Source organism: Patella vulgata, chromosome 8 (assembly GCF_932274485.2).
Source record: "Patella vulgata chromosome 8, xgPatVulg1.2, whole genome shotgun sequence".
In the NCBI taxonomy this organism is placed as follows: Eukaryota; Metazoa; Mollusca; class Gastropoda; family Patellidae; genus Patella; species Patella vulgata.
This window is the reverse complement of record NC_065886.2, coordinates 6613932-6625250: the sequence shown is the minus strand read 5'-3', so window position 1 is coordinate 6625250 and position 11319 is coordinate 6613932.

Below are 11319 nucleotides of genomic sequence, written 5' to 3'. Positions count from 1 at the left end.
ATTTGTTTGTGGACACTCTACAGGTCACAATTCTTATCCGATTTTGACGAAACTTGAAATGTAGGTTTATCTCCAAAAGATCTCGGTTCCTTTCGATATTGGCATGTATTGGATCGAAACTTCATGGATTATGGCCCCTGTTTGTACGAAAAATCACGTTTTTAGCTTGTGGACACTATAGAGATCACAATTTTATCCGATTTTGTTGAAACTTGAAATCGAAGTTGATAATCCAAAGATCTCGGTTCCTTTCGATATTCGCGCATATCGGACCGTAACTTCCTGAATTATGGTCCCTGATTGTACCAAAAATCGCGTTTTTAGCTTGTGGACCCTATAGAGGTCATAATTGTTATCCGATTTAAAATACCGTTTTATTATATCACCGTTACACCCTAAGGACGACTGAGTTCGAATTTCGTGAAAATCGGCCCAAAATTGACAGACAAAATGGCCGCCGTTTGTTCTCAAATAGCGTAAAAAATATGGTATATCAAGGTTGTGGACACTATAGGTCTCAATTTTTATCCGATTTTGTTGAAACTGTAAGTTTATAACCCAAAGATCTCGGCTCCTTTCGATATTCGTGCATATCGGACCGTAACTTCCTGAATTATGGCCCCTGATTGTACGAAAAATCGCGTTTTTAGCTTGTGGGCCCTATAGAGGTCATAATTTTTATCCGATTTAAAAAAACGTATTACTATATCACCGCTACACACTAAGGATGGCTGAGTTCGAATTTCGTGAAAATCGGCCCAAAACTGACAGACAAAATGGCCGCCCCTCGTTCTCAAATAGCGTAAAAATATGGTATATCAAGGTTGTGGACCCTATAGAGGTCACAATTTTTATCCGATTTTGTTGAAACTTGAAATGTAAGTTTATAACCCAAAGATCTCGGTTCCTTTCGATACTTGCGCATATCGAATTGTAATTTTCTGAATTATGGCCCTTGATTGTAGGAAAAGTCACTTCCTTTTTAGCTTGTTCTCTATCCATCTCTCGAAAATGTGGGCGTATCCTGCCTGGCAGCCGCTGGTTATTAAAGAAAATTTGATCCAAAAATATCTTATGTTTGTGCAAAAATATGATCATTTACGGATTTTTTAAATACAGGGAGAGGTTACCCCAAAACAATCTATTTGTTATTTAATATACAGCTTAAATATGAAATATATTTGGAAACAGGCGTTGCCATGCAAGAGACGCCAACATTTTGCAAGAGATGGACAGAGAACAAGCTTTAAAAACAAGTTTTTCGTACAATCAGGTATCATAATCCAGGCAGACATGGTCTGAAGTATCGACTGGAACCCAGAACTTTGGGATATAAACATATAATCGGACAAGATAAAAACGTGATTTCTCGTACAATTGGGGGGCATAAGACGGGAAATTAGGTCTGATATGCGTCAATATCAAAATGAACAGAGATATTTGTCGGTAATGAAATATTTACAATACACTAAAATCTGATTAAGAGTGACAACTCGTTATGTAATTATCAGAAAATCATTAGAATTTGTTTGGTCAATGCTAACGTATATACAAAACACTTAATGTCATGTATTTAGCTGTTCAAGTTATCAAAAATCATTGAAAATCAATATACTTGTTCGTCTCAAGACCTTAAACTCTGTGTATCAATCTACAGTCAATCGAAACTATTATATATAGGCGTAAACACGGTGTATGAATATAAAATCAATCAGTTGATAACTATCTGGCAGTAATTATCAGAAATCGTTGAAAATCAATAGGCTTCTTCGTCTGATGACCTTAAAGACTGTGTATATATTTAAAGTCAATCGGATATTAACTTTAGCCCCTAGAGCGTCCACCACATTTTTCAAAGTGATAAAGGGCGATATATGTAACTCTGGCAGTAATTATCGGAATTTGGTGAAAATCAATAGGATTCTTTGTAAACGCGGATATTAATTTAAAGTCAATCGGATATTAAATTTACCTCTAAAGGGACCACAACCTTGTAGTACATACTTTTAGGCTATTCTTCAATGGTCATATTGAGTAATTTGTATATAATAGTGTTAAGTTGTTATCTATCAACTTCATCATCGATAAATATGTTTTATATAAAAAGAGCTTTTTATTTTAGAAATTAAAATGTTGTCATTTGATACTCACAATGGCAGGTTTATAGCTATCAACACGTATCTAACTGAACTATTTATATCGGGGCAATAATGTCACTCACATTGGACATGTTGTTTAGATTAGCATTCCAGGCAATTAAAAATCAGTGAACCAGGCCAAACCCAAACATCCAAAATTTAGCACGTTTTTCTAGATGGTCTTAGGACTGTATATAACTGACTGAAGTGACGAGTGATAACAGATACATGGGCGAGTGATAACAGATACATGGGCGAATGTCTGCTCACTAATTATTCCTTCAAAAACCAAACGTTGTTGTGTGAGACTGTGAAAGGATATCTGACAATTCATAAAAAAAATGACAGTCACTAGATAGAGAACATGAAAGAAAAATAGAATGTTTAGAATAGAATGAATAAACATACGTGAATGTAAGGACTGTTTCTATTTTGCTCGTGTTCTCTTATCTAATAACATTCAATTACTTTCTTGAATTGTCAGTTATACTCTTACAGTCACATATAACAACTTTTGGTCTTCGAAGGAAGTATTAGTGAGCAGAAATTAGCCCATGTATCTTGAAAGCAGCAGTGAGGATGAAATGGTGCAATATCTTTCATCCCAAGGCGTCTCCCATGTTAAATGAATGCGTGTACGCCGAGGAGATAAGGTTGGAAATATACGAATCCACGGATTTCTTTAGATAGTCTGACTTGAGTGTCTTTGGAATGTCGGAGCGATGAAAAGCGAGGATATAGGTACTTATTGGAATCACCTTATCTCCTCGGCTGGAAGAATATACACGATCAGTTACGTTGCTTTGAGAAGTACTATCAACACTAAATATAAAAGACCGTGTCATTATTTTTAACTTTTCTAGGGGAGACAACACGCAGAAAAATCTGGACACAGCGATGTCAACGGGTCTCCATCAAAACATGCCTCTCTCTGTTCATAGCATTTCGAGTCATTAGTCATCTGATATCGGACTCACTGAATCCATATGCCGCTACTGGATCACATTCAGCCGCTGTTGAGTATTTAGTTATTTAATAATTAAACAAATAATTAAAATCACACATGCATGTCGAAATATGCAGCGATAATAATGGTTTTGAATGTAATAGGACCCACTTAGTTCATTTTCGCTACTGGTTCACTTAATAGCGTGGAATGTGCTCAGTAATTAGCTAATTAAAAAATATATATAAATAATTAAAACCTCGATTATTGAAAATGACACGCATGTCGAGATAATAGCTTATAGTAATAGGACCCACTTAGTTCATTTTCGCTACTGGTTCACTTAATAGCGTGGAATGTGCTCAGTAATTAGCTAATTAAAAAATATATATAAATAATTAAAACCTCGATTATTGAAAATGACACGTATGTCGAGATAATAGCATATAGTGATGTGCTCTATTGAATCGGAGCAGCTTAATCCATTTTCCTCTACTAAACTCACTGTCAGCCTGGATAATGTTGTAACTTGTAGTCCATTTCAATGAATTACTAGTCCCATATTTTATCGCTATTAATTGATATTGCAATATGAATCCTTCTGGGTGGACACTTTGGGGAAGGAAGCCGCTTCGAAATTAGTCTTACACGCGATTCCTCGGGGCGATATGAATCATCCTGACTGGTCAATTGTGGGCATTAGCCCACTTCTGAGTACCATTAATTCACCCTAAATGCATATCTGAGGACAAACCTTCAGTACAAGTAAAATTGACTTCTCAGAAGGATTCATATTCCCATACAGGGTCGCAAGGAACAGTTTATACCGTACCTGCGTTTTGCGTTTGTACAGAGGTGTGCATTTAAAGTGGTCGACCAGGCAATTGTGATTTTGACCTGCTCAGAAGTGGGTTAATTCTCAAACTTCACGACTAGGAAGTATTCCTATTGCCTCTTCAGGGTGTCCCACGGAACAGGTTTATACATATTTGGGCCTTTACTGAAGATATGTACAAAGATATGCTCTTAAGGTGGTTTGGGTTTGGCAGGCAATGGTGACCTTTGACCTACTCAGAAGTGGATAATTACTGAAACCATTCCATACTGAGTGAACAAGTAGCTAACATGGACTAAGAGGGTCCTATTACATTCAAACCCATTATTACCGCGGCATATTTCGACATACATATGTCATTTTAATTAGTTATTTAACTTGACCCCGGGATCGACGTTCGTAACTGATTTACATACTGGACACTTGGTATGTGTAAGACGTTAAAGTGAAACTGTTGTATAATAAATTATTTATAAATGATGAAATATATAAGCAATAGGACAAACAGAGGGGGGGGGGGATTTGGATATGTGTCCCTTTGTTCATGAAACTGTGAAAGAGGACTGGTGAAAAAACTCAAGAGCAGTGAATTTGTGAAATTTTTTGATAACTGACATTGTTTACCTCTGTGAATGCTGGGTGGGGGATGATGCAGAAGTACAACTGAATGATTATGAAACTGTAATTATTAATAGAAAGAAATGTAAAGGTGGTGATAATGTTCAGTTTATAAAGAATTCTGTTAAAAGGTATGTCACAATTGTAAAAATTGAATATGATATTGTTATGTACATTGTTATGGATAAAATTTGATATATGTTTACTGAATTTTGATTATGATCTGTTTATATGTTTTGTTTACACCCCCCCCCCCCCCGCGCCAGAAAGAGCAAACTATTATAAACATTATGTAAATGTGAATATATATGAACAGCTAGAATATGATATTGTTGAATTTAGTACAAAGGGCAGTGTAGCTCTCCTTGGTGATTTTAATAGCAGAATTGGAAACCAATTCGACAGAATCATAGATGATAAATTAGATAAATGTGTTTTAGATATTCTAGATGAATTTATACAGTACGAAGAAGATGATCAACAATATACAACAGACAGAAGATCTGAAGACACTACTAAGTCTAACTTCTATATCTTCGACGCAAAAATCCTAAATATTTTTACAAAAAGTTAAAGAAACAGAAACCAAATTCACCGATCAACCTAACCAGAACTTGGGACTGTTGATGCAATATTCGTTCTACAAAACGTTATACATAAGTACTTAGCCAAAATTAAATGCCTATATGCTTGTTCCTAGATTACTCTTCGGCATTCGACCGGATCGTCCAAGTAAGACTCGGGCAAAAACTGATAAAATTGGGTCTTACTGGCAATTTTCTCAAAATCCTGAAATCCATGTACTCAAAGTTAATATCTAATGTAAAGTTTAAAGGGGAAATATCAGAATATTTTAATTGTCATACAGGTTTAATGCAAGGAGAGTCTCTGTCTCCAATTCTTTACTCATTTTATGTAAATGGTATTGAAAACGAATTACTGGAAAATGGCTGTCAAGCACTAACATTAAATGATATAAACTTGTTCTTAATAATGTATGCAGATGATAATGTCCTTTTAAGTGAAACGCCTGCGAATCTACAGAGCATGTTAGATGTGGTAGAATTTTATTGTGAGTCAAATCATCTTAAAATTAATGAAATGAAATGAAATGGAGTTTAACGTCCTACTGTTCTGCTCCTAACCTGGGCTAATGAAGACGGGCATACGCCATACAGTGTGCTATGAGGGAAATTTTGCCCGGACAGCGGCACTACTCTTATATCGAATTCCAACTGCCAAGGGATCTTTTACGTGCACGCCAATGTGTACACGGGACCTCGGTTTTTCGTCCCATCCGAACGATAAAATTAATGAGATGAAAACAAAAATTGTTGTATTTAGGAAGGGGGGGAATTTTAAAACACATTCATGGACATTTAAAGATTGTAATATTGAAATTGTTAATCTAGATGTTAACTTTAATTATAATTGTAAACCAAATCTTACTCAATAAACCATAGCATTTTCGGGTAATAAAGCATGTTTCAGCTTGCACAAACTAAGAATAGAAAACAGTTTCAATATAAAAACAAGCCTTTCATTATTTGATACATATATTGGTTCCATATTAAACTATGGGGATACCACCCTGGAGTATTAAACTATGGCTGTGATACATGGGTAGGGCAACCCGTGCACTCTACAGAAAGTTGGTCTCGACACGGCTAAATGTGCACGCTTCAGTTGCGTGTCTCGAACTGATTTCTGACTACCCCGCACTCTCTTTGAGTCGATAAATAGCCATGGCACGTGCAATTCTCTACAAATATATCAACTATTACAGCCGTAAAAAATCTATTGTTGACAATTTTGAATAATAATAATAATAAAAACTTTATTTAATGAGGCAACGTATTTAGTTTGCAAAAAAAAAACTAATCTTCCATAGGTCCCTCCTAAACTACAAAGACATATATACATGTAATATCAGGATAAATTTAAAATCATTAGAAATGCAATAGCATTTTAAAGTGGGAAGTTTGATAAGTCACTCCCAAACTACAAAACATATACATTATACAAGTAGAATATAGGAAGAACACTATAATTACACACAAAATAAAATAGAATGCAGTTGCAAGTTAAAAATAATAAGTATGTCATCAGTTGAATATTATGGTTCCTTCAGTGTGCAAAATAAATGAGTTTTCAGTTTAATCTTAAAATTTTCAACATTTTTACACATCTTTATATCAAAAGGCAGATTGTCCCATAAAAGACATGCAGAATAATGAAAAGTACGTTTCATGGATTCCGTTTTGCATTTTTGAAGAAAAAGAGATTTACTGGTCTGTGAACGGAGCAAGATATCCGTTTTGGAAACAAGAGATTTTTCAATAAAATAGAAATTTAGATAAAGTGGAATATTAAATGTAATAATTTTGAATGATAAGACAATTTTATTGTAAAGAATCCTCTGTGTAAGGGTAAGCCAACCGAGTTTAGTAAATAAAGAGGTGGACGGAGTTTCAATCGGTGCATCAAGAATAGCTCTTGCTGCCCTCTTTTGTAATTTTAAAAGAATGTCTAATCTACTTTTGGTAGCATTTCCCCAAATAATAGAGCAATAATCAAATATTGGTAGTATGTAACTGTTATAAAACAAAATTCTTGTCTCGTAAGGTAAATGATCTTTTATCTTATTTAGGAGAAATATTTTTGATGCAAGTTTTTTAGACATATCTGCCATCTGTGCTTCCCAATTAAGGTCTTGGTCAATTTGAATTCCAAGTAATTTTGCGGTAGTAACCGTCTCAATTTTCTCACCATGGAGTGATAAAGTTAGGTTTTTCTGATTTCTTTTGTGTTTTGTTGAAATCAACATCGATTTTGTTTTCGAAGGATTGATTACCATCCCATTGTTTTCACACCATTTAGCAACCAAATAGAGATCATTTTGGAGATTTTTGGCGATGGATAAAATATCTTTGTGTGAACAATGCAGGGTACTGTCATCAGCAAACAAATCTATCTGACTTGATTCAATATTGAGTGGGAGATCATTGATAAAAATTAGGAATAGGAGAGGACCCAGGATCGAACCTTGTGGAACCCCGCATTTGACTGTAGTAATTGAGGAGGTAATTGATCCTAAACATACTTTTTGCTTCCGTGAGTCAAGATATGATTCAATCAAAATTTGTGAATTATTATCAAATCGATAAAGATGTAGTTTTTCAATAATAAGCTTATGATCAATGAGATCAAATGCTTTGCTAAAATCAAGATACACTATACCACTCATCGCACCATTATCGATAGCATCAAGCCAATTATCTGTCATTCGGATCAGTGCAGTAGCACATGAATGATTTGATCTAAATCCAGATTGGTAAGCATAAAGAACATTGAAGGTTTCCAAATAAGTTTGAATTTGAGTGCTCAAGTGCCTTTCGAATATTTTTGAAATTGTGGGGAGAATTGAGATTGGCCTATAATTGTTCGGATCATCTTTAGCTCCCTTCTTATGTATAGGAATAATTTTAGCCAGTTTAAGGGCACTGGGGAACATGTTTTGAGAAATACAAAGATTAATGATATATGTCAAACTGCTACAAATTGTATACGCAGACAATTTTAAAATTTTGGGTCCAATACCATCACACCCAATGGCTTTGTTACTATTTAATCTCAATAAATGTTTTAATACCTCTGTGGTAGTAATACAATTAATAGAAAAGTTGTTATTTGGGGGAATCTTATCATTTACGTAATCTGATATCTTTCGTTTGCACTCTTGAGAAAGTGGTGTATAGGGGGGCTTAATGTCATCAGTTAAATTAGTGAAGTAATCATTCATCACATTAGCAATAGCATTTAGATCATTAACTGTTGTTTTTCCATATTTAATACTATTGGGATAAGGGCAATTATTGGGTTTATTCTGTATGTCACTAAAATATCTCCATATGTTTTTAGATTGCTCTTCATTTTCGATAGAGTCCTTGATAAAGTTTTTTGTGGCTTTATTAATGAGATTTTTGGTTTTATTTCTCCATATTCTATAGTCGTCACACCTCTTGGAGGCTTTAAAGAAGTCCACCACTTCGGTTGATAGTATCTTTTTACTCTTTTTCGCTTTTGCGGAGCATGGCAGTCTAAAACACCTATAAAAAGGTTATACCAAGTATCAAGGGCAGAATTTGGGTCATCAATTGACTCGACTAGTTCAAATGGAATTTTAGCAAGATCATTAATAAAATTAGAATCATCAAAGTTTTTGTAATTTCTGTATAGAATTTCCAAGTGGTTGTGTTTTGTGATTTTTCTCTTGCAGTTTCCAATGATAAAAATAATCGGAAAATGGTCACTAATACCATATTGAGGAACTTTAATTTCAACAATATTATCCGGTGTGTTTGTATATAGATGGTCAATGACAGTAGAAGAATTTTTAAAACAGCGTGTAGGGGCAGTAATTAATTGATGTAATCCCTGCATATTGATTATGTTAGTAAAATTTAACTTCTTGGTTATTACAGCAGCTTTAGAAATTACGTTTGTTTTATTTTTTAAATTGCTTTATCATTAACTCTACCGTTAAGAGCGGCATCTTTTGGTTTAGTACAAATACTATCTCTGAATCACTTTCTTTAGCAGGAACGTGATACTAGCTGTAGTTTCATTTTACTTTTACAAGTTTCTTAAAACAATTGTTGAGTTGTCTAAAGTGCTTATTTCTAAATTCAATTTCTTGTTCTAGCTTTCTGTTATGTTTCGTAAAAAGTAGTCTTGTTATCCCGACCTGTCAATCAGACGTAGAATGGTCGATAGACTGGTTAAGCGAGACTAATTTCAAAACAAGGGCACGTAACCTATCTTTTACTCAAAAGTGTCTGGATGTTATGGACGACATTTGGAACCAGTTTTCAGTCTATTATTTATAGATGATTAATGGTCATAGCTAATTAAGTACAACACGATCGTTTATTTAGTGACTATAATTGTGTGAAACTGATTTGAGGCTTGGCATATATATAAATATTGTGGCGTAATTGTCGAGATATTTGGAGATATTTATTTATGGTGGGTCACCCTAACATGGGGATACCACCCTGGAGATGATATTGAAAAAGACCATACTAAATATTGTAAAAGCATACTTGGGGTAAAACTGTCTACAACTAATGCACTCATTTATTATGAACTAGGTAGATTACCTCTATCTTTTATAAGAAAATATAAATTATTAAATATTGGCTTTAGTTACTGAAAACCAACAACGTTGTTCTCCATTCTCGCTACACGGATATGATTGCATTACATGCGTCCAATAAGAGTTATAGCCCTTGTGTAAATTTTGTTAAGAGTTGTTTAGAAACTTATGGCTTTGGTTACATATGGGAAACAAAATTTGTTGTTCTCCATTCTCGCTACACGGATATGATTGCATTACATGCGTCCAATAAGAGTTATAGCCCTTGTGTAAATTTTGTTAAGAGTTGTTTAGAAACTTATGGCTTTGGTTACATATGGGAAACAAAATTTGTATTTGACGATAAGATATTTTTTGAGCGAATTTTATCAGAGAATTAAAGATGTTTATATTCAGTCTTTGTCAGAATACTTTGAAACGTCTTCAAAATGTCTTCTTTATAAAAGTTTGAATGTAGATTGTAAATTACAGTTTTATTTAAAACATCCTATATATTATAAGAATGAAATTTGTAAACTTAGAGTAAGCTCACATTGCCTATAAATTGAGACAGGGAGATATTACAATATAGAGAGAAATGATAGAATTTGTACATATTGTAATGATTTAGAAAAAGAAGATGAATATCATTTTCTCCTAGTCTGTAAATCCCACACAACTTTAAGAGACAAGTACATAGACACATACTATTGGAAAAAACCATCAATGTATAAATTTATAGAACCGCTGAATAATGAAAATTGCATATTGATAAATAATTTAGGAAAATTTGTACATTTAGCGTTGAAATCTCGCTTATAGAGATATCCTACATAATTGCACGCCTCCGCCATCACTACTTTAATGTGAACTATTGTTTTGAAAAACATATATACTATGTATTTGGTAATAAACAATCACAATTACAAATGAGTGATTGAAAATGGACGGCTGCTACTACACAGACGCAATATTATCACAGGGATCAAACACGCGACCTCCAGGCTAGAGAGCCAATGTCTTACTCACTTAGCCACCGTGGCTGCACAAAGCTTTAAAAGTATGTTGCTTAAACAAACACACCAATAATTCTACAATTATTTAATTTAAATGCGATTTAAAATGGACATATCTTAATGATTCCAAATTACATATCGATCAAGACATTCTTTCTGTTTACAAAATTTGTGAACAGATCCACATTGCAATAATTCACATAGTCACCTGTTGGCGTTTTAAGAAATTTAGTTAATAGATGACCAAATCCTAGCTGGGATTACTGAGCTAGAGCGTGGTTCATTGCATTTGTAGTGAACATACACGGCATTATTTAGTTAACGTGTGGGGCTAAAACTGTTTAATACTTGAAATTCTTTAATAGTAATATTATTCAAGAGTGACTTCCTGCAAGCTTCAGGCAGTTTGTCTGCAGATCTTAAACAGAATGTTGATGCCAAGGACAATAGCCCCCCCCCCCCCAATAACGATCAAATATTTAAACTGTTTCATAAGGTATTAAGGTATATCTTTATTATGTATTATGACGGAATGATTAAAAAGAGCAAGTTTCATCCAGTGGAAATAGGTACAATAATAACAGAATTACTAAAATGAAGCTATGATCTTATTTATATTCAATTCTTTA